This window comes from Chrysochloris asiatica, unplaced genomic scaffold (assembly GCF_000296735.1).
Source record: "Chrysochloris asiatica unplaced genomic scaffold, ChrAsi1.0 scaffold00661, whole genome shotgun sequence".
Classification (NCBI taxonomy): domain Eukaryota; kingdom Metazoa; phylum Chordata; class Mammalia; order Afrosoricida; family Chrysochloridae; genus Chrysochloris; species Chrysochloris asiatica.
This window is the reverse complement of record NW_006409179.1, coordinates 137,757-138,373: the sequence shown is the minus strand read 5'-3', so window position 1 is coordinate 138,373 and position 617 is coordinate 137,757.

The following is a 617-nucleotide window of genomic DNA, read 5'->3' as shown; positions in this document are numbered from 1 at the left end:
CCTGACAACAACAACAACAACCAGAAGTAAAGATCAGAAAAAAAAAAAAAAAATTCCAGGTAAAGGAAAAAAAAAAAAGTTCAAGTCAAAAGTGGAGCACAAAAGTTAAAGGCATCAGAAGTAAATCAGGTTATACTCACTATCTGTAGTAACTGGGAACTATGAATACATTATGAATTGTCACACAGGTTAAATGTGTGGGAGAGAGAGGGAACATATTGTTGCAAATAAATATAGGTGTGATAGAGAATATTTGAATGTGGTAAAGCACATAGTGTGCAAAGTTATGTAAAAATTTTAGATATAAGCAAATACATTGAGGTAATGAATCACTGGGGTTGGAGACTCAGTACCATAGTCTCAGGAGACACAATGGTCAATTGACATAACATAGTTCACAAAGACAATGTTCGACATCTTACCGTAGTGAGTAATACGTGGGGCTTTTAAACTGTCTAAGGAAGTAAGAGTGATGACATCAAAGAGATAAGAACAAATCGTCCAGTGAGCTAATTTTGTTGTTTGTTAGGTGACATTGAGTTGGTACCGAATCAGAGTGACCATATGCACCAACATCATAATTGTTGTTATGTTTCCAACCCATTGCTGATACCACT